The following is a 24,083-nucleotide window of genomic DNA, read 5'->3' as shown; positions in this document are numbered from 1 at the left end:
CAGAAATCACGCTCTCGTAAAGAAATAAGATATATTCTCCGTTTAATATAGCATTTCTCACTGCTCACTCTATCAAGGTTAAATTTTTTAACATCCATTCTCTCCTACAACAAGTGCAACTCAAAATATTAACATACTTATTAAAATTCATGTCACATTTCAATGGCAGGAGGACAATGTGAATCAGCTGATGTTGCCCAGTGGCTCATTGTTATGTGCACAGAAAGAGCAGAATAATTATCACAATATGAGAGATTTTTACATCAATGCGGAGTCTTTATATATGTTTGCATACATATACAGTATCTAAAATTGTCTATATATTTATATTTATATATTAATATATTTATATTTGCATCTACATGTCTTGGGATATGCTGTATCATTAAAACAGAATTATCGCTGGTCATTAAGCCTTTACTGCATTCAGGGGAACTACAATACACACCAGTGTGTGCTTTAAAATGACTTCACATCCCTCACAGATGATCATACTCTGTCTATAAGACATTTATTCATACCATAATTCTATAACAGAATCAAACTTTCCACAATCTTAAAGATGAACAATCACTGATTCCAGAAATAAATAGCCCTAAATTGCTAGGTTATGTCATACAGTGGATCTAAATGTATTGGGACACTTACAAGGTCACACTTTAGAATGAAAGAATTTCTTTGCACAGATAAAATATCAATCTTTTTTTAAAAATGACTTTTAAATATTTGTTTCCAAGATCATTTTAATGGATGTATAAAGTCAGGGTGTCTTTTATCAAATTAACTATAAATACTTCTCATCCCTTTATTGAACAGTATATCTATTGTTTTATTGATTCATTCTTTCTTCTTGTAAAATGTTTAGCTTGAAATGTGTTTCTGCTATATTTCTTTAAAATAAATGCCATTTGGTTTAATATTTTGTCCTAATGTAAAAACAAGACATACATCACCATGGTTTAAGTGTCCAAATACTATCCAAAGCAACTTTACTATAAGATTGTTTATTTGTGCGTATACTAATGTACAATTAGTACGGACACAAATAACTGGCTTAAGAGCAGGTTTACATACATCTAAGGCTCATTGTTACACTCTCAATATGACTACTGTAAAAAAGATGGACATCGTGTCTCCACCTCTTTCCACTGTAGAAAAAATGAAGCCAAAATAAGCCAGAAACAGTCATTGCCGATTACGTCATTTGGAGCCCAAGTCTGTGCATTAGTGATCCTGAAGTGGAGCCACTATATCAAGTTCCCACCCACACTCTTGTCCCCGCAGATCGACGTTACACTCCGTTTTTATAGCATCAAATAACTAACTAAGACCAAACGTATTGGAAAAATGAACACTTGGAACACTCTGTGTGATAAGAACTACCTAAAATGACAGAAACCATCTTTGGAAAAAAATAGTTTAAAGTGTAGTTGGATTTTTTAGTTTGGCTCGTGTCCCATTCGATTACATGGAGAGGGCTGGGTTTATGACCAATACTGCAGCCAGCCACCAGGGACAATCAAAATACTTTGGCTTCACTTTGCACCTGTGCGGCACACTTGATCAATAATACTATATTCATTTCATGCAATGTGGGAGTTTCAAGACCGCAGTTCTAGGACAGCATTTTTAGGACCCTTGTTTTTTTGCGACTGTGCCACCTGGCCAATTCTACTCCAGAAGAGGAAACCTGAATTCAACCTAAAATAAAACAAACCGATGCAAAGACTAGACCCATGATGAATGATTAATTTTTTATTTTCTTTCCACCTTATTTCTAATGCAAGAGTTATTTTGAAGCATTGTGAATACTCCTGTTGGGTGCTTTCTTCGGTTACCAGTTTAGGTAAGCGTAGCTTTCTGCCAGCAGCAGATGTTCATTATGGTGGCTGATGTTGTAAACTGGTATTTGTTTCATTTATTAACATACTAATAAACATACTAGTTTGTAAGAGTTTTACCATTTACTGCACTTTAAGTCATGCTAAGCTGTGGTTAATGAAAAGGAAGTCTTGTACATAGCATACATAAAAGATATCTTGCTGAAAAAATAAGGTCTTGCTTAGCAGCAAAACTGAATTTGATACCAGAATATAGGGCCTCATATATTAAAAAAAAATATTTCCAACAGTGTGTTTAGGGGTTGGTTAGGACAATATATCAATTACATTTAAATAATTAAACAACTTCCTGAGGATTAATAATACAGAATTGAATAGTAAGTGCTCTAAAATGATATAGACTGCTAGTATATACAAAAAAGAGGGTGCTAGAAATGTAGTCCTGGGACTACGGTCCTGAAACTGCAGCCTCCAGTATTGCAGAAATAGCTACTCCACTTGATTACTACTGCTTGATTAACACAGGAATGTTGTAGTCAGCTGCTCTCCTCTCCCATGACCCTCCCTCACCCTCTATACTAAACCTTTATCCCATTTTTGCCTTTTCTTTATTTTCTTTTCCTATCCTCAATAATAATAACATAACAATAATGTAATAACAATACATAAAAAACTTCTTGTATGGGTACATGCAGTAATGTGTATCTCAAGTGACCCCTCTCACATTCACACCTCAGCAAGCCCGCTAACTTTGTAGGTCACACGCGGTACTCGCTCACCTCTCCACTCATGACACATTGCAGATCTAACAAATCAGACCTATGCACAGCAATACATAAATAAATGTATTCTTAAAAAAATATATATTTATTTCATAAGATACCAAGACTTATTTTAGGGCCAATGGGGCAAGAAAAATAAATTTATAAAAGAAATTAAAATAAATATCATATATTGTAAATAAAAGTCTAAAAAAGTCTTATAATTGTCTAATAATTTAGTTCTCATGTAAATTTGTCTTGTTTTAAGGATGTGTAGATATTTTTGAAAGGTTAGTTCACCCAAAAATGACATTTCTGTCATTAATTACTCACCTTCATGTCGTTACAAACCCGTAAGACCTTCGTTCATCTTCAGAACACAAATTAAGATATTTTTGATGAAATCCAATATGTTTTTTTATCTCCAAAAGAAAGCAATGAAATAACCACATTCAAGGTCCAGAAAAGTAGTAAAGACATTGTTAAAATAGTCAACGTGACTGCAGTGGTTCAACCTTAATGTTATGAAGCGAAGAGAATAGTTTTTATGTGCAAAAACAAAACAAAAATGACAACTTTATACAACAATTTCTTCATTACCCTGTCTGTTTACATTGTATAGACAGTGTAATAGGGCTAGGCGATATATCGCATGCGATTGTCACGCGCAATTTTTTCAGTAAAGCCGGTTCCCCGATTACCGCTAAATCACCATCACCTGCTTTCAAATGAATCGGCATTTACTAGACAGAGCCGTAGATCACTGACGAGCTACGAAATATCGCGTTCATTATCGAAGGCGATTCATCTGCTATATGAACGCGATATTGCGTAGCTTGTCAGTGAACTACAGCGATTTAGCGGTAATCAGGGAACCGGCTTTACTGACGAAATGCGCGTGACAATCGCATGCGATATATCGCCCAGCCCTACAGTGTAACACTTTCAGGTTCTATGTCAGAATGCCGACTCATTATCGGCTGACGCTGTTCATGTGAGCAGCACGACGCATCTGTGTGATGCTGATGCAGGAGCCGGACAATTATGAGTCGCCGTTCGGATGTAGAACCTGGACGTAAACAGACTAGGAGAATGACAGGGTAGAGAGGAAATCATTGAATAAAGTCGTTATTTTTTGTTTTGTTTTGTTCACTTCTTAACATTAAGGTTGAACCACTGTACTCATGTTGACTATTTGAATGACGTCTTTACTACCTTCAATGTGGTAATTACGTTGCTTTCTATGGGGGATAAAAAAAACCAACCTCTTGGATTTCATCAAAAATATCTTAATTTGTGTTCTGAAGATGAACAAAGGTCTTCTGGGTGTGGAACGACATGAGGGTGAGTAATTAATGACAGAATTTTCATTTTTTGGTGAACTAACCCTTTAAGGGAAAATGGAACAAAAATACTGATTAAGAAAATCTGCAACATAGAACCACTACTGTGAGCAAAGACATGTCGTCCCAACCTGCAAGATAACTAGCATAGATATCCAGTAACCTCTGCTTTAGTCTAGTCTTGTACAGTTTTGAAAATGTCCTCGAGAAAAAAATAAGCTGATCTGCGATTATGCCTAGGACAAGGACAAGGAAATGTAACGTCCGGCCACAGGATTAAACATCACAGGCCTAGTCACATGTGAGCAAAACTTTAATTCTTCCCACATGGCTGTATCTTTGGAGATAAGAGCAGAGGAGCAGATTACTGATGACTGATATCTGCATAGTCTTAATGTGAAGCTTTGACAGCATAATAGAGGTTCTCCCTGCTGAGCAGCGACTGTGATGAATGCAGTCCTATCAGATACACTCTGACTGCAGTTATGCGAGAGGAGATGCAGGGGTCTCCTGCAGTGAGAGCCCAGATAAATGAGCTAAAAACGAAGACCCCTTTTGGACCAACCCGACCTGAATCTGCCAGCCCCCCTTAGACAGCACCGTCTGGAATGCCTAGACTTAGCATTCATTATTTACTCTCTGCTACTGACAGACTGCTTTTAATGTTAGGCATGCATTAATACACACACATACTTCAGATCATTTCATAAACAAATAGAGCCTATACACACATTTCATATATCATGCATAGTTACAGATGAAAGCGGATATATGCAATTGCAACAGATATCTTTTCACCCATCATTACTCTGTGTATACGGATTTGATTTTATGTGACCGATTAACTTACAACAGGTGTGGCTTGCAGACTATTTGAAATAAATTTCAGTGATGGGAAGCTTCACTTAAATGCGGTCCTGCACTTTAAAGACACACCCTAATAGAGTTTAACTGCACAAAATCACATCTGAGAATAAAATTAAGGGTATCACAGTTGTATTTTAATGTTTCAACTCACTGTTGAAAATCAAAGCAGGACCAGTTTGCAGATTTTGCTCTGCTGCTTTTTAAGGTGGACATGATGGACTAATGCTGTCATGCTGCAGTATCCACCCTACCCCGTGTTTTATGCATTTTTGCGGAGTACAGACTTGAAGCTTATATACAGTTACATCTAAGATGCATCCAAAATCTGCGACACTAAGTGCTAAAATATACCCAACCATTGTGTCCATATTGCTACAGTTCGTTGAGTTGAAGAGGACGATCATCATTAAAAAGCCAGTGACTCCACTCTGGAATATCCAGCCAGGTATTGATTCAAACGCATAATGATGTCCATGCTGAGTGAAAGCTGCTGTATTCTTGTGGAGTGTAAGTGCGATTCGGTCAATAGTTGTTGTGTAATCAAACACTCTTTTATGTGTCATTTACTGACCAACAGCAATATCCTTTTATTACTTGGCTTAAAGGGACAGTTCGCCCAAAAATGAAAGTTCTGTCATCAAGAAAGAGAGTGAATAAAATCAGAATAAAAAAGAATAAAATGTTTCTTGAGCAGCAAATCATCATATTACAATGATTTCTGAAGGATCATGTGACACTGAAGTCTGGAGTAATGATGCTGAAAATTCAGCTTTGACATCACATTTTAAAGGTGCCCTAGAACTTCTTTTTGTAATATAAGTCTTAGGTGTCCCCTGAATGTGTCTGTGAAGTTTCAGCTCAAAATACCACATAGATTTTTTTTAATTCATTTTTTTAACTGCCTATTTTGGGGCATCATTAACTATGCACCAATATATAGGTTGCGGCCCCTTTAAATCTCCCGCCCCCCCACCCAGGAGCTCGCGCTTGCCTTGAACAGCATAAAAACAGTTCACAGAGCTAATATAACCCTCAAAATGGATCTTCACAAGATGTTCGTCATGCATACTGCATGCATGCGTCGGATTATGTGAGTATTGTATTTATTTGGATGTTTACATTTGATTCTGAATGAGTTTGCTAGTGCTCCCTGGCTAAAGCTAACATTACACACTGTTGGAGAGATTTATAAAGAATGAAGTTGTGTTTATGAATTATACAGACTGCAAGTGTTTAAAAATGAAAATAACGACAGTCTACAGTAACAGTAACGACAGTAACTTTAACCACATTTAACAGTACATTAGCAACATGCTAACGAAACATTTAGAAAGACAATTTACAAATATCACTAAAAATATCATGATATCATGGATCATGTCAGTTATTATCGCTCCATCTGCCATTTTTCACTATTGTTCTTGCTTGCTTACCTACTCTGATGATTCAGCTGTGCAGATCCAGACGTTAATACTGCCTGCCCTTGTGTAATACTAACTGCCCTTGTCTAATGCCTCGATCATGGGCTGGCATATATGCAAATATTGGGGCGTACATATTAATGATCCCGACTGTTGAGTAACAGTTGGTGTTATGTTGAGATTCGCCTGTTCTTCGGAGGTCTTTTAAACAAATGAGATTTACACAAGAAGGAGGAAACAATGGAGTTTGAGACTCACTGTATGTCTTTTCCATGTACTGAACTCTTGTTATTCAACTATGCCAAGATAAATTAAATTTTTAACTCTAGGGCACCTTTAAAATATATTACAATAGAAAACAGTTCTTTTGGATTGTAATAAGATTTTATAATATAACTGCAAATGTATTTTTGATCAAATAAATACAGGTTTGGTGAGAATAACATAAAAAAAAAAAAAACATAAAAAATCTCACCAACCCTGAAATTTTGAACGGCAGTAGATTAAATGTGTTCGATGCACCGCTATTTCTTTGTCTCAGAGCAAGCCTGAAAATATTCAAATGTACAACATGTCCCAAAGATCTCTGATCTATAAATAATAGAGAAGTTTTTGTCTGTGAAGGAGATATGGAACACAGAGTGATGGAAGAATCCACCAGTCTCTCGATCACATACATACATTATTAGATTATTTTGAATTAGATTATTTGTGAATACAGAGCAAATATTTTTCTCTAATGTTTAGATGCAGTTTAATGTCTGTTAATCTAGAGAAGAACAGCACTTCTTTACAGATCTGCCATCTTATGATGACAGCAACCCACACAATCAAACACAACACTGGCTAGTCTCCAAAGTGCATCATCATATTCACAGTCTTTTCAAGTGCAACTCACCAGAAATGTCAAGTGTGCACGTAAACATGAGAGAAAAACCTCTCCAACTTCTGATGACAATAGCGGTATCTACCAAATACAGTACTGGGAACAAACCAAACAAACATTTTGGACCAACTGACAACCCAAATCTATATAAAACACCAACTACCTCAAAACAATAAGCATGTACAAATTATCATACAGTTTAAACTCTATACTGTTTTGTTCTTATTTACCTGACATTAAATGGCTAAATGCTATTTTTAGCTAATGACCCCAATGAACCTGTCGCTAGATAAGAAGTTGGATCGAACACTTACGCACACTGAAGTATAACCATCAGCTACGTTACTGAAGTGACAACAGAAACATGCTTGCAGGGAACATTCAAGCTGGCTGCTCATTTTCCATATTTGCGCTTGGCTGGTTTTGTTTGAGATCTCAGTGGAAATGCAGCTGGATAGTTGGCCGTCTCGCTGCCTACACAGTCAGCAGACAAAAGACAGTGTGGATTTACAGGGAGCCATGAGTCATAATCCAGCTCTCGGGCTCTAAAACCGCCGGCTGCCCTTCTCTGGATGGCATCAAAGCGAAACACTTTTGAACTCTTTATTGACCTTGAAAATGGTAACCCAGCACACACACAGAAAGGCCAAACCAGAGCTGCAGTTACACAATCAATACTGCAGGGGCACTTGGCAAAGCAAATTACCTTATTATAACACAGCTTGTGTAGGCGTCCCTCTGAAAGCAAGACATGTCAAGACAAGTGGAAATATGGTACGCATAAAGTGAAAAAGTGTACCAGTTACTTTAAAAGGTCGGTCACAAAATGTTCATACACCTCTTTCCCTTGGCAGAGATCTCAGAGCAATAATCTGGATGCACCATATTATTGAGTTTTAGAGCGTCCAATGTGCAATTAACCTTCTGGCCAAACTATAACACTGAATTATAACTTTTGCTGGGCTTTGCATTATGATGTCCATGGTAGTGCAGATAGTGCCCTTGGTCACACACAGATTCTCTGCTGCCCACGCAATAACCAGGCCTGATACAGCATTTCATAATGGATCGATATCTAAAGCTGTCAGACCTGCTGCTAAATGACTGTAATCTTAAATGGAGTAGACAAGAGAACTGGACTGACTTATATACAGTACTATACAGGTTCAGCTTATACTGTATATGGGTGGATGACATTAAAGCAGGCAAAAGTTAGAAAAAAATCCTAAAATTTCTGAACCAAAAAAAAATGCTGGGTTGCTTCAACCCATGTTTGGTTCAAATATGGACAAACCCAACTAATGTTAAATAAAATTAAAATTTTTGTCTATATTTGACCCAAACATGGGTTGAAACAACCCAGCATTTTTATTAGAGTGTGTGTATATACATATATATACATATATATGCATTCAAAAGTTTGGGGTCAACACAATTTTTTAAAGAGAAATGAATATTGTTATTCAGCTAATAATAAATATTTATAGCTATTTTTAAGATTGATAATGTTTCCTGAATACCAAATTAGCAGATTAGAATCATGTGACTCTGAAGACAGTATAAATGACTGAATAAGTCACTTTAAATTGTAAAAATACATCACAATATTAACGTTTTTACTGTATAGTAAAAACAGCTTTGGAGAGAAAAAGAGACTTCTAATAAACTCTTAATTGTTGCCCATTAATAGTCAGTAAGGTAGTTGATAAGTTTAGGTATTGGGTATGATTAAGGGATGTAGAATATGGTCATGCAGAATAAGGCATTAAAGTTGCAATATGTAATATTTTCTGTCCCCTAGAGGCCCATCCAAAACAAAGGCATAGCTTGATGATGTCAAGTTTGATCGCGGAATCTTGGGACATGTGATCTTCATCTCACAGCCGGTGGAAATAATAAAGATAGGACTCAGGAAGAAATCATGTTCATGGATGCGATTCTTAACGTTACTGTAGCTGAACGAGGCCGCTGGAGCGATTGAGCAACACAAAAAAAAAGGATGATAAAATCATCTTTTATTATGTCACAGTCGCCGGCACCGCTTCTGCTTTTCCGGTCATGAGAATGAGGTAACGCAGCTCTGTTTATCATATTAGATACATTTGAAATGATGTTATAAGGTTACTCTGTGCGTTCGTTCAGCGGCTGCTGTGAGACACTGTTGCACACTGCAGTAAGATCGATCGATTTTAGAAGATCATATTAAATGCTGGATGTCTTGTGTTGATAAATGGCATGCAGTTCATTTTAAAACGTATCGTATGATTCTGTATTACTGTTAATAAAAATAAAGCTGCATCTGATTATGCTATGTTAGCTACTTGACAAAATAGTGTTTTTGCATGATAAAGCATGGTACTCACAAAAAATCAAGAAAATTAGATTTAAACAATAAGACTAAACGTGTTGAGCTATATAACAATAATTAGTTTTCTGTCTATAAATATATCAAAACAGTTGTTCCCTTGTCTATTAAAACATGTAAATATTAAAGCGTCTTTGGTGTTTCCATGGTTTCTACAAAATAAAACCAGAAACCGAGGGTAACTCGCAATTGACAGGCGACTCCTCACGCATCCCGGAGAATTTTCTCACGATTTACAAATAGTTGGAAACATTTGGGATATTGTAAGTACCCAAGTGAACAAAATATATAACACTGGCCTAGTGGTTCTTGGATATTTTACTGCAAAATTCTTACATATTGCACCTTTAATATCAATATCCTAGTAATATGCATGCTAATAAGCAATAGTTAATATTGAGAATTGGACCTATATATATATATATATATATATATATATATAAAATTACAATTCTGGACAGGGCGTGTACTGAAATCTAATATGCTAACACATTAAAATGATAAAATTATACATATTTTAAGACAAATGTCATCCACAGAGAGGGAACAGGGCTTTGAATTTACTGAACATTAGCTGTACTGTGAACAATTTTCAAGGTATAGCGGCCAAGCACTCGGTTGTAAAAGTTTAAGAAGCCAATAACACTTGGACGGAGCCCCCTTTGCAAAACAAACCACGAGAGGAGCAAAGGCAAGCAAAGGAATTTCAATGGACGTACACCCTATTGTTCCTTGACCTTTCTAAGTTGTCCTTTGCCAGTGGAAAAAACATTACTTCAACATTAAGAAACACACACATTCATGCAAACGCAACGTGCATGCAGTGCTACCAGCAGGTGGTCATTAACCGTTTGAAAGTCTTCCCAAACCACCCCAGCACCCTCAATCTCCCCTTTCATGTTCACATACTCCCTTCAAACTATCAGCCGTATTCAAAACTCCACAGTTCCTCCCCCTCGACAACCCCCAAACCCACAACAACTCCCAGTGCACACCATTAGCCCTGCTCCCAAGAGACACAGAATTAACTGTTTAGGTTTATGAGCACGTGCACTTACGACAACAATCAATCAGTCTGCTAGTTTTTCTACACCATTAGTCTCATTTGAGGTGCAAAATGGAGGTTGTTCTTTCTCGAAGAACAGATATTTTCACCAGTCAGGCATTTAAGAAATGCAACAGTCAGAAGAAAACAGAAACAATGGGGTCACCAACGGTTGTTCAGTAGACGAAGGCAGACACAAACACACACACACGCTGCGAAAAGCGCATCGACACACAATCCAAACACACACAAGCAGTCTAAACACACACATAGTCCCTCACACTGTCTGATTAGCATTTCAATAGGGTGACCCCTTTCCCCTCCAACAGATTACCACACAATCCAGCCTGGCTCTCTAGTCATTCATTCAACTTGTCATTCAAGGGCAGGTGTAGCGTTTTGGAAAGACACAGGCGGATTGTAAATTCCACCACACTCAGAGCCTTCACATCATGTACTAAAATGCAAAAAATGAAAATATGCACTTATATTTCAATGAGCTTTAAGACTATAAAGTGCTGTTGGGAGCCAAAGAAAGCTCCCAAGAGATCTCTTCAGCATCAATGTTGGGAGAAGATGTTAATGCAACATGAGAGATTATTGCAGTATCTACACCGATGCTACACTGAAAAAATGATCTATAAGTCAAAAATATTTTTTAACATCACTGAATCAACCAACAAAACTCATTTTTGTGGGGTAAATCACATATAAATAGCTCTCCAAGGTAACAACTGCAGGTTCCCACTTTGTACAGTGCAGGAACGAGGATGAGAGAAGATCACGAGAGAAAGAGCAGGAACAATGGACTTGGCTGCAGCAAATGTTCACACATGCTAGTTTTCTCATCTCATCCTCTTACCCCTCCACTCAATAATGAAGATCCATCTCCTCCATCCTCTCTGCCCGTGCCGGTTGAGCCCTCGTTGGCTGAGGACGTCCAAGACTCAGTGTCCCCGTCTCCCTCCAGGATCCCCACCCTCACCACAGTCCAACAGGTGAAATATCAGTGTCCAGTCCTGTCAGATTTTAGTGCTCCTGTGGACGTGTGGCTTCGGGTCTTCTCCACTTAGCCACCGATGCTCCAAGCTGGCTCAGTCCTCCTCACACATACACACACACTCGCTCCGACCTGCACCAAACGATCATGCGGCCACACACGAACACATACGGACAGAGACGCTACTGATCTGGCAACAGTTGTTGGGCTTTTGGCCACTCCTCCCAGCAAATCACCTCCCCTACTCCTGCCTGTCACATTCCCTCCCTCTCTCTGCCTCGTTCTCTGGGTTGTTGCTAGGAAACTATTCAGCTGAGCCGTCCCACAGCCGTGACATCGAGCGGAGAGTGAGTGTGCTCCCTTGCAACACACACAAATATCTTAAGCCTAACCTCAGCTGTGCTGGATAATACACACAATTACAGATAATTAACCTTCTCCTCATTTAGGTGCCATGATAAATAAAGCAAATAGATAAATAAGATATAGATACATCAAAGAATAATTAGGGGGTTGATGATGCAATGGCCTGGAAAAAACATCAGCCAGTGCTCTTTAGAAAAAAAAAAAAAAAAAAAAAGATGGGTTACACCTGGAACAAGGTCGCGAGGAAAGCCCAAGACAGAGATGCCTGGTGAGCCCTGGTTGACGGCCTATACCCCAAAAAGGGGGATAAGGTGAAGTGTTTTCTTTTGATCAAAAAAGGGAAACGCTCTTGTTTTCTGTAAATGTCCTTATTAAATCATAAGCCCAGTATTTTAATTTGAAAATCCCTTATACAGATGTTAAGATGTCTATTACATCAACAAACACTTTAAAACATCATGACGAAGAAAAGTTACATTATTCATTTACTACAAACAGAAATGCCACTACACAAATGTAAAAAATCTAAAGCACAGTGGGCCATCCAGGCTCACTGGAAAAACGAACATGTGGTGATTTTTCTGCAAAAGATTTGCGACGTTTACGTTTTGCGACACCTTTAAGTGAAATGTTGAGTGAGTATCGCTAAAAGTGATTACAGTTTTATCTGAAACAGATGAATGTGAATATTCAAGTTTTATTACGTTAGTTGTTGTGCGTATGCCGGCAGTTGGCAAATTAAATGTCCTAAAAGGTTAATGTTCTGTCACGTTTGAAATTAACGTACCATCCACAGCAATCCCTAAACCAAACTGCATTTGCTGAAGCAAACATGCCATGTTAGCTTGCTTCTATATGTTTTTAAACTTTTTTATCGTGACTCGTGTTTCACAATGCAAAGCTGTACCAGATGAGCTACAGAGCAAGTTTATGTTAGAAATGACTTGCATATGAAGCAGGTTATGTGATGCAGATTGTGATGCATATTAGTTTACAAATCATGCACCATGAGCCAATTGTTGGTAGTGTTAAAGCCATAAACAACATTAAGAATTCTGTAATATTTTTCTTTATATTAAAAGGTTAGTTAAAATTTAAATTCTGAAAATTTAAAATTTAAAACCAAAAATTTCAATTGTCATCAGTTACTCACCCTCATGTCGTTCCACACCTGTAAGACCTTCATTCATCTTCAGAAAACAAATTAAGATATTTTTTGATTAAAAATGAGTGAGTCCTGCATTGCCAGCAAGATAATTAACACTTTCAGATGCCCAGAAAGCTACTAAAGACATATTTAAAACAGTTCATGTGACTACAGTGGTTCAACCTTAATGTTATGAAGCGACGAGAATACCTTTTGTGTGCCCCAAAAAAAAAAAAAAGACTTTATTCATCAATATTTAGTGATGGACGTTTTTAAAATACTGCTTCATGAAGCTTCAAAGCTTTACCAATCTTTTGTTTAAAGTTAGTGGTTCGGAGCATGAAAGTCACGTGATTTCCGTACACAAGGCTTTGTTACATCATAAGTGTTTAAAAATTTCAATGGTTCACCGCTGGGGAGGCGTGATTTTGGCAGTTTGATAGTGTTTTGAAATCGCCCATCACTAGATATTGTTGAATAAAGTCGTTATTTTGTTTTTTTGGTGCACAAAAAGTATTCCCGTTGCTTTATAACATTGAGGTTGAACCACTGTAGTCACATGAACTGTTTTAAATATGTCTTTAGTAGCTTTCTGGGCATTGAAAGTGTTAATTATCTTGCTGTCAATAGAGGCCTCACTGAGCCATCAGATTTCATCAAAAATATCTTAATTTGTGTTTTGAAGATGAACGAAGGTCTTACGGGTGTAGAACGACATGAGAGTGAGTCATTAATGACAGAATTTTCATTTTTGGGAGAACTAACCCTTTAAGAGTGATTATGATTTTTGATAAATGTATATTTTGTGTCATTTGTATTGTATCACGTGACTTTTATACGTGTTACATATGTGTAACAATTTTGAAGAAGAATAAGGAAGAAGGAAGAGTTGGTGCTAGACAGCCTTTTGACCGTGGAAAAGGCTGGAATTCATGTTTTTGGAATGTGAATAAGCATAAAGTAGTTTTTTAATTTGATTTCTCTTATAATGTTCAAATTGTATAATATAAGTACATGTAGGCCTGGTTTCACAGACAGGGCTTAAATTTAAGCCAGGATTAGGCCTTAGTTCAATTAGGATATTTAAGCATCTTTTATAAATGTTCCTTAAAAAAAATCATTACTGGTGTGCATCTTGAGACAAAACAATAGCAGTGACATATTTTAAGATCTGTCAGTACAAGTTGCTTTCAGTTAAAACAGCTCAAACATGCGTCTAGGACTAGCTTAAGCCTTGTCTGTGAAACCGGGGGGTAGTTACTTAATATTACTCATTTACAAGACAAGTTATGGATTCACGCATCAAATCATTTGTGCAACACCCTTGTGGAAATGGCAAAAAAAAAAAACGGAAAATGACACAGATCGCCATTAGAGGTATTTTCCCTCCAGAATCCCTTTTTACAGATTTCAAAATGTCACTATACATCAAAGAAAATTATTATTCTCTTTTGTCTAAATTGACTAGACAGAGAAATGGCACAAAACAAATTTCAAGAATTCACTTTATACAAAGGCAACCAAACCTGTATGACTTTCTGGAACAAAAAGAAGATATTCTGAGAAATGTTGGTAATCAAACAGTTTTGGTGCCCATTGACCTGGATGAAAAACACAGACATTTGTCGAAATATCTACTTTTATGCACAGAAGAAAGAAAGTCATACACGGTTTGGAACAACATGAAGGTCAGTAAATGATGACAGAATTTTCATTTCTGGGTGAACTTTAAGCATAGTGTGACATTATTTAACGTTAGCAAGTAGTCTGACAAATAAATTAATGATAACATCAGAAAATTAACTAGAGTTCACTTCCATAACTAGAGTGGTCTTATAACTGATTTATTGGCATATCTTAAGAGCTTCCTTAATTAACACCTCCCATAAATTCACAGCAGCAATGAGCTCTTGCTAGAGGCAAAGACGGATAAAATAAAAATCTAATCAATGGTGAACATTTACACAATGTACATTCACACTTCCACAGCTGCAAGTGAGAAGTCTCACATATGCTGTGCTCTGTTTGAAAGCGTATATGTGTGAAGTTTGAGATGCATATTTATGCAGGTGCATGAGATATTGTATCTGTGTGTTTGTTTGTGTGTGTGAGTGAGAGAGAAAGAAAGCAAGAAAGCAATCCTCCTCTGTTCTAACACTCCACTGTGTATCAGTGATGCCCCACTTTCCCATGATTCCCATGAGCTCAGTGCAGCAGCACAGGCAGTTAGTTTTGGTCCAACAGCTCGATCCTCTTACCTCTAACGTCCTTAGCTCTCTGTCAGAGCTCCAAACCACTCTTCAAACCATCTCAAAATACAGTACACATGATCTCTGTGATGCTGCAGGGATTGACATACAGTCTGAGCTATAGTTGAGAAGATGGAAGAAAGAGAGAGAGGGAGAGGGAGGGATGCTTTTAGATCAGGAGGGTGTTGGCTGCAGATGAAAAGATGTTCACACAGCTCTATCACAAACTGGTGCTCGGCTCCTGATGCTGTTTACACAGCCAACGCCATTCTATTTCAGACATGTTTGTACTGTTTTACCCGGATTGCAGGTTACTGTGTAAAGAGAGAGTTGTTATTTCAGTCAGGTGTGGCTGATCTCCACCTGCTTCCTGTTGTCAGGTCTCAAAGGAAACACAGTTGCACTTGTGTTATTTTCTCACAATTTGAACATGAAAAATAATGTTGGACCATTATTACTCTATAAACAGCTAGAGTTTTAGAAGAAAATGTGAATGGTGCTTGACTGTGAAAATGTTGTTGCCATGATTTTGTGAGTGCATGCCAGGGCATTACTATGCAGTTGCTAAGGTGTTCAGAGTGCTTTTCGACAAATGCTATCTTGTTTGTATACTTCTGGGTGGTTGCGAGGGCATTACTATGCAGTTGCTTAGGAGTTCAGAGTGGTTTTTGACATATGCTATCTGGTTGATATATTTCTGGACCGTTGCCAGGGCGTTACTATGCAGTAGCTAAGGTGTTCAGAGTGGTTATCGACAAATGCTATCTGGTTGCTACACTTCTTGGTGGTTGCCAGGGCGTTACTATGCAGTTGCTAAGGTGTTCAGAGTGGTTATCGACGAATACTATCATGTTTGTATGCTTTTGGGTGGTTGCGAGGGCATTACTATGCAGTTGCTAAGGTGTTCAGAGTGTTTTTTGACAAATGCTATCTGGTTGCTATATTTCTGGACCATTGCCAGGGCGTTACTATGCAGTTGCTAAGGTGTTCAGAGTGCTTTTCGACAAATGCTATCTTGTTTGTATACTTCTGAGTGGTTGCGAGGGAATTACTTTGCAGTTGCTAAGCAGTTCAGAGTGGTTTTTGACAAATGCTATCTGGTTGATATATTTCTGGACCGTTGCCAGGGCGTTACTATGCAGTAGCTAAGGTGTTCAGAGTGGTTATCGACAAATGCTATCTGGTTGCTACACTTCTTCGTGGTTGCCAGGGCGTTACTATGCAGTTGCTAAGGTGTTCAGAGTGGTTATCGACAAATACTATCATGTTTGTATGCTTCTGGGTGGTTGCGAGGGCATTACTATGCAGTTGCTAAGGTGTTCAGAGTGTTTTTTGACAAATGCTATCTGGTTGCTATATTTCTGGACCATTGCCAGGGCGTTACTATGCAGTTGCTAAGGTGTTCAGAGTGCTTTTCGACAAATGCTATCTTGTTTGTATACTTCTGAGTGGTTGCGAGGGAATTACTTTGCAGTTGCTAAGCAGTTCAGAGTGGTTTTTGACATATGCTATCTGGTTGATATATTTCTGGACCGTTGCCAGGGCGTTACTATGCAGTAGCTAAGGTGTTCAGAGTGGTTATTGACAAATGCTATCTGGTTGCTACACTTCTTGGTGGTTGCCAGGGCGTTACTATGCAGTTGCTAAGGTGTTCAGAGTGGTTATCGACAAATACTATCATGTTTGTATGCTTCTGGGTGGTTGCGAGGGCATTACTATGCAGTTGCTAAGGTGTTCAGAGTGTTTTTTGACAAATGCTATCTGGTTGCTATATTTCTGGACCATTGCCAGGGCATTACTATGCAGTTGCTTAGGTGTTCAGAGTGCTTTTCGACAAATGCTATCTGGTTGCTATACTTCTTGGTGGTTGCCAGGGCGTTACTATGCAGTTGCTAAGGTGTTCAGAGTGCTTTTCGACAAATGCCATCTGGTTGTTATACTTCTTGGTGGTTGCCAGGGCATTTCTATGCAGTTGCTTAGGTGTTCAGAGTGGTTAAATGCTATCATGTTTGTATGCTTCTGGGTGGTTGCGAGGGCATTACTATGCAGTTGCTAAGGTGTTCAGAGTGTTTTTTTACAAATGCTATCTGGTTGCTATATTTCTGGACCATTGCCAGGGCGTTACTATGCAGTTGCTAAGGTGTTCAGAGTGCTTTTCGACAAATGCTATCTGGTTGCTATACTTCTTGGTGGTTGCCAGGGCATTACTATGCAGTTGCTTAGGTGTTCAGAGTGGTTATCGACAAATGCTATCTTGTTTGTATATTTCTGGGTGGTTGCGAGGGCATTACTATGCAGTTGCTAAGGTGTTCAGAGTGTTTTTTTTACAAATGCTATCTGGTTGCTATATTTCTGGACCATTGCCAGGGCGTTACTATGCAGTTGCTAAGGTGTTCAGAGTGCTTTTCGACAAATGCTATCTGGTTGCTATACTTCTTGGTGGTTGCCAGGGCGTTACTATGCAGTTGCTTAGGTGTTCAGAGTGGTTATCGACAAATGCTATCTTGTTTGTATACTTCTGGGTGGTTGCGAGGGCATTACTATGCAGTTGCTAAGCAGTTCAGAGTGTTTTTTGACAAATGCTATCTGGTTGCTATATTTCTGGACCATTGCCAGGGCGTTACTATGCAGTTGCTAAGGTGTTCAGAGTGCTTTTCGACAAATGCTATCTGGTTGCTATACTTCTTGGTGGTTGCCAGGGCGTTACTATGCAGTTGCTAAGGTGTTCAGAGTGCTTTTCGACAAATGCCATCTGGTTGTTATACTTCTTGGTGGTTGCCAGGGCATTACTATGCAGTTGCTTAGGTGTTCAGAGTGGTTATCGACAAATGCTATCTGGTTGCTATATTTCTGGACCGTTGCCAGGGCGTTACTATGCAGTAGCTAAGGAGTTCAGAGTGGTTATCGACAAATGCTATCTGGTTGCTACACTTCTTGGTGGTTGCCAGGGCGTTACTATGCAGTTGCTGAGGTGTTCAGAGTGGTTATCGACAAATGCTATCATGTTTGTATGCTTCTGGGTGGTTGCGAGGGCATTACTATGCAGTTGCTAAGGCGTTCAGAGTGTTTTTTTACAAATGCTATCTGGTTGCTATATTTCTGGACCATTGCCAGGGCGTTACTATGCAGTTGCTAAGGTGTTCAGAGTGCTTTTCAACAAATGCTATCTGGTTGCTATACTTCTTGGTGGTTGCCAGGGCGTTATTATGCAGTTGCTAAGGTGTTCAGAGTGCTTTTCAACAAATGCTATCTGGTTGCTATATTTCTGGGTGGTTGCCAGGGCGTTATTATGCAGTTGCTAAGGTGTTCAGAGTGCTTTTCGACAAATGCCATCTGGTTGTTATACTTCTTGGTGGTTGCCAGGGCATTTCTATGCAGTTGCTTAGGTGTTCAGAGTGGTTATCGACAAATGCTATCTGGTTGCTATATTTCTGGACCGTTGCCAGGGCGTTACTATGCAGTAGCTAAGGTGTTCAGAGTGGTTATCGACAAATGCTATCTGGTTGCTACACTTCTTGGTGGTTGCCACGGCATTACTATGCAGTTGCTGAGGTGTTCAGAGTGGTTATCGACAAATGCTATCATGTTTGTATGCTTCTGGGTGGTTGCGAGGGCATTACTATGCAGTTGCTAAGGTGTTCAGAGTGTTTTTTTACAAATGCTATCTGGTTGCTATATTTCTGGACCATTGCCAGGGCGTTACTATGCAGTTGCTAAGGTGTTCAGAGTGCTTTTCGACAAATGCTATCTTGTTTGTATACTTCTGAGTGGTTGCGAGGGAATTACTTTGCAGTTGCTAAGCAGTTCAGAGTGGTTTTTGACAAATGCTATCTGGTTGATATATTTCTGGACCGTTGCCAGGGCGTTACTATGCAGTAGCTAAGGTGTTCAGAGTGGTTATCGACAAATGCTATCTGGTTGCTACACTTCTTCGTGGTTGCCAGGGCGTTACTATGCAGTTGCTAAGGTGTTCAGAGTGGTTATCGACAAATACTATCATGTTTGTATGCTTCTGGGTGGTTGCGAGGGCATTACTATGCAGTTGCTAAGGTGTTCAGAGTGTTTTTTGACAAATGCTATCTGGTTGCTATATTTCTGGACCATTGCCAGGGCGTTACTATGCAGTTGCTAAGGTGTTCAGAGTGCTTTTCGACAAATGCTATCTTGTTTGTATACTTCTGAGTGGTTGCGAGGGAATTACTTTGCAGTTGCTAAGCAGTTCAGAGTGGTTTTTGACATATGCTATCTGGTTGATATATTTCTGGACCGTTGCCAGGGCGTTACTATGCAGTAGCTAAGGTGTTCAGAGTGGTTATTGACAAATGCTATCTGGTTGCTACACTTCTTGGTGGTTGCCAGGGCGTTACTATGCAGTTGCTAAGGTGTTCAGAGTGGTTATCGACAAATACTATCATGTTTGTATGCTTCTGGGTGGTTGCGAGGGCATTACTATGCAGTTGCTAAGGTGCTCAGAGTGTTTTTTGACAAATGCTATCTGGTTGCTATATTTCTGGACCATTGCCAGGGCATTACTATGCAGTTGCTAAGGTGTTCAGAGTGCTTTTCGACAAATGCTATCTGGTTGCTATACTTCTTGGTGGTTGCCAGGGCGTTACTATGCAGTTGCTAAGGTGTTCAGAGTGCTTTTCGACAAATGCCATCTGGTTGTTATACTTCTTGGTGGTTGCCAGGGCATTTCTATGCAGTTGCTTAGGTGTTCAGAGTGGTTATCGACAAATGCTATCTGGTTGCTATATTTCTGGACCGTTGCCAGGGCGTTACTATGCAGTAGCTAAGGTGTTCAGAGTGGTTATCGACAAATGCTATCTGGTTGCTACACTTCTTGGTGGTTGCCACGGCATTACTATGCAGTTGCTGAGGTGTTCAGAGTGGTTATCGACAAATGCTATCATGTTTGTATGCTTCTGGGTGGTTGCGAGGGCATTACTATGCAGTTGCTAAGGTGTTCAGAGTGTTTTTTTACAAATGCTATCTGGTTGCTATATTTCTGGACCATTGCCAGGGCGTTACTATGCAGTTGCTAAGGTGTTCAGAGTGCTTTTCGACAAACGCTATCTGGTTGCTATACTTCTTGGTGGTTGCCAGGGCATTACTATGCAGTTGCTTAGGTGTTCAGAGTGGTTATCGACAAATGCTATCTTGTTTGTATATTTCTGGGTGGTTGCGAGGGCATTACTATGCAGTTGCTAAGGTGTTCAGAGTGTTTTTTTTACAAATGCTATCTGGTTGCTATATTTCTGGACCATTGCCAGGGCGTTACTATGCAGTTGCTAAGGTGTTCAGAGTGCTTTTCGACAAATGCTATCTGGTTGCTATACTTCTTGGTGGTTGCCAGGGCGTTACTATGCAGTTGCTTAGGTGTTCAGAGTGGTTATCGACAAATGCTATCTTGTTTGTATACTTCTGGGTGGTTGCGAGGGCATTACTATGCAGTTGCTAAGCAGTTCAGAGTGTTTTTTGACAAATGCTATCTGGTTGCTATATTTCTGGACCATTGCCAGGGCGTTACTATGCAGTTGCTAAGGTGTTCAGAGTGCTTTTCGACAAATGCTATCTGGTTGCTATACTTCTTGGTGGTTGCCAGGGCGTTACTATGCAGTTGCTAAGGTGTTCAGAGTGCTTTTCGACAAATGCCATCTGGTTGTTATACTTCTTGGTGGTTGCCAGGGCATTACTATGCAGTTGCTTAGGTGTTCAGAGTGGTTATCGACAAATGCTATCTGGTTGCTATATTTCTGGACCGTTGCCAGGGCGTTACTATGCAGTAGCTAAGGTGTTCAGAGTGGTTATCGACAAATGCTATCTGGTTGCTACACTTCTTGGTGGTTGCCAGGGCATTACTATGCAGTTGCTGAGGTGTTCAGAGTGGTTATCGACAAATGCTATCATGTTTGTATGCTTCTGGGTGGTTGCGAGGGCATTACTATGCAGTTGCTAAGGCGTTCAGAGTGTTTTTTTACAAATGCTATCTGGTTGCTATATTTCTGGACCATTGCCAGGGCGTTACTATGCAGTTGCTAAGGTGTTCAGAGTGCTTTTCGACAAATGCTATCTGGTTGCTATACTTCTTGGTGGTTGCCAGGGCGTTACTATGCAGTTGCTTAGGTGTTCAGAGTGGTTATCGACAAATGCTATCTTGTTTGTATACTTCTGGGTGGTTGCGAGGGCATTACTATGCAATTGCTAAGCAGTTCAGAGTGTTTTTTGACAAATGCTATCTGGTTGCTATATTTCTGGACCATTGCCAGGGCGTTACTATGCAGTTGCTAAGGTGTTCAGAGTGCTTTTCAACAAATGCTATCTGGTTGCTATACTTCTTGGTGGTTGCCAGGGCGTTATTATGCAGTTGCTAAGGTGTTCAGAGTGCTTTTCAACAAATGCTATCTGGTTGCTATATTTCTGGGTGGTTGCCAGGGCGTTATTATGCAGTTGCTAAGGTGTTCAGAATGCTTTTCGACAAATGCCATCTGGTTGTTATACTTCTTGGTGGTTGCCAGGGCATTTCTATGCAGTTGCTTAGGTGTTCAGAGTGGTTATCGACAAATGCTATCTGGTTGCTATATTTCTGGACCGTTGCCAGGGCGTTACTATGCAGTAGCTAAGGTGTTCAGAGTGGTTATCGACAAATGCTATCTGGTTGCTACACTTCTTGGTGGTTGCCAGGGCATTACTATGCAGTTGCTGAGGTGTTCAGAGTGGTTATCGACAAATGCTATCATGTTTGTATGCTTCTGGGTGGTTGCGAGGGCATTACTATGCAGTTGCTAAGGCGTTCAGAGTGTTTTTTTACAAATGCTATCTGGTTGCTATATTTCTGGACCATTGCCAGGGCGTTACTATGCAGTTGCTAAGGTGTTCAGAGTGCTTTTCGACAAATGCTATCTGGTTGCTATACTTCTTGGTGGTTGCCAGGGCGTTACTATGCAGTTGCTTAGGTGTTCAGAGTGGTTATCGACAAATGCTATCTTGTTTGTATACTTCTGGGTGGTTGCGAGGGCATTACTATGCAGTTGCTAAGCAGTTCAGAGTGTTTTTTGACAAATGCTATCTGGTTGCTATATTTCTGGACCATTGCCAGGGCGTTACTATGCAGTTGCTAAGGTGTTCAGAGTGCTTTTCAACAAATGCTATCTGGTTGCTATACTTCTTGGTGGTTGCCAGGGCGTTATTATGCAGTTGCTAAGGTGTTCAGAGTGCTTTTCAACAAATGCTATCTGGTTGCTATATTTCTGGGTAGTTGCGAGGGAATGACTTTGCAGTTGCTAAGCAGTTCAGAGTGGTTTTTGACATATGCTATCTGGTTGCTATATTTCTGGACCGTTGCCAGGGTGTTACTATGCAGTAGCTAAGGTGTTCAGAGTGGTTATCGACAAATGCTATCTGGTTGCTACACTTCTTGGTGGTTTCCAGGGCGTTACTATGCAGTTGCTAAGGTGTTCACAGTGGTTATCGACAAATACTATCATGTTTATATGCTTCAGGGTGGTTGCGAGGGCATTACTATGCAGTTGCTAAGGTGTTCAGAGTGTTTTTTGACAAATGCTATCTGGTTGCTATATTTCTGGACCATTGCCAGGGCGTTACTATGCAGTTGCTAAGGTGTTCAGAGTGCTTTTCGACAAATGCTATCTGGTTGCTACACTTCTTGGTGGTTGCCAGGGCGTTACTATGCAGCTGCTAAGGTGTTCAGAGTGGTTATCGACAAATACTATCTTGTTTGTATACTTCTGGGTGGTTGCGAGGGCATTACTATGCAGTTGCTAAGCAGTTCAGAGTGTTTTTTGACAAATGCTATCTGGTTGCTATATTTCTGGACCATTGCCAGGACGTTACTATGCAGTTGCTAAGGTGTTCAGAGTGCTTTTCAATAAATGCTATCTGGTTGCTATACTTCTTGGTGGTTGCCAGGGCGTTACTATGCAGTTGCTAAGGTGTTCAGAGTGATTTTCAACAAATGTTATCTGGTTTCTATATTTCTGGGTGGTTGCGAGGGCATTACTATGCAGTTGCTAAGCAGTTCAGAGTGGTTTTTGACAAATGCTATCTGGTTGCTATATTTCTGGATGGTTGACAGGGTGTTACTATGCAGTTGCTAAGGTGTTCAGAGTGTTTTTTGACAAATGCTATCTGGTTGCTATACTTCTTGGTGGTTGCCAGGGCATTGCTATGCAGTTGCTAAGGTGTTCAGTGTGGGTTTTTTTTTTTTTTTTTTTTTTTTTTGACAAATTAAGCCTGGTTGCTAGGATGTTCTGGATGATTTTCAGTGTTGCTAAGGTGTTCTATATGTTTTAAACATCTGCTATTTGGTTGCTAAGAATTTCTGGGTGGTTGTTAGGGCTCTAATTTGCTGTTATGTGAGGAAAATAAGAGGAAATAAATAAGGAGTGTATCAGTGAGTAGTAAGACCTAAGATTGATATAAGACAGAAAACATTTAGGCTGTTAACTGAAACTGCTCTGTAATGTGGAAGTGATTGCTTCAGGCTTCAATTTAAATAGATAAGCATGTGAGCACAGCTTTTATCACTTCTAACTTTCTCTTTTCTCTTTCCCATCCTTATTGTGATTGGCAGCTGGTAGATTAGAAGGACTGCTGGAATGTGAGGAAAGACGGGGTGAAAGTGGGAAAGATAATAAGAGGGAGGCCACAAGCAAACCCAATGAGCCAAAAGGCACAAGGAATTACACAACATACACATACTGTACAACAGCAAATTAAACATCAGCTGAAGAAAAAAAAAAACATACAAATGTCAAGCAGTCCTAAAGATT

At 39.4% G+C, this 24,083-nt stretch overlaps 1 protein-coding gene across 3 annotated transcripts in view; it reads right to left on the bottom strand.

Annotated features, from left to right (window-relative positions):
• rab11fip4a (RAB11 family interacting protein 4 (class II) a) overlaps positions 1 to 24,083 on the bottom strand; it is a 63,089-nt gene that overhangs the window by 14,988 nt on the left and 24,018 nt on the right. The gene's annotated exons all lie outside the window — the stretch shown is intronic.

The sequence above is a fragment of the Chanodichthys erythropterus genome, chromosome 3 (assembly GCF_024489055.1).
Source record: "Chanodichthys erythropterus isolate Z2021 chromosome 3, ASM2448905v1, whole genome shotgun sequence".
Lineage (NCBI taxonomy): Eukaryota > Metazoa > Chordata > Actinopteri > Cypriniformes > Xenocyprididae > Chanodichthys > Chanodichthys erythropterus.
This window is presented reverse-complemented; position numbering and strand designations above follow the sequence as displayed.